Consider the following 529-nt stretch of genomic DNA (forward strand, 5'->3'; position numbering starts at 1 on the left):
AGCCAGATCACACTGAACTACACCTGCACTAAACAGGCCAGGTCACGCAGGAGAAAGGTCTAAGGAGCTGCTGCCCTGACTCGCCTGCCTGCATCACCTCACTGGAGGAGTTCTTTTGGACATCTGTAAACACAGATGTCACATCAGTGTGACCTGGATCCAGCAAATCAAGCCCTTGGCAGAGCTCCTGCAGACACTTCTGGACAAGGGAAAGAAAGAGGTTTTCAGAAAGCTACAGCCTGTGAAATGTGAAATGAACGTGGAACTGGGAATGGCACCGGACATTAGCAATGGAGACAAAAGATGACTCTGATGCATTAGAGTCCAACTGCCAATTAGGAAAATATTTGTTCCCTTTTATTGGCCAACATCACTCCATCAGCTACATGGACAATTAGAAAATGTGCACAAAATATGCTCTAGCTAGAATCCTCCTAGCCGTGTTTGCATATGAAATAAAATCAATACTTGATTTACTACTTCTGTCTAGTTGAACAAATTCTGAGGAAACTGCCTACTTGGGAGTTAC

The 529-nt window shown here is 44.6% G+C and overlaps 1 long non-coding RNA gene across 2 annotated transcripts in view; it reads right to left on the bottom strand.

Moving 5' to 3' along the window:
• The window catches only part of LOC308060149, a 181,262-nt gene that overhangs the window by 117,301 nt on the left and 63,432 nt on the right, over positions 1–529 (bottom strand). The gene's annotated exons all lie outside the window — the stretch shown is intronic.

The sequence above is a fragment of the Falco punctatus genome (genome assembly GCF_963210335.1).
Source record: "Falco punctatus genome assembly, chromosome: 3".
Lineage (NCBI taxonomy): Eukaryota > Metazoa > Chordata > Aves > Falconiformes > Falconidae > Falco > Falco punctatus.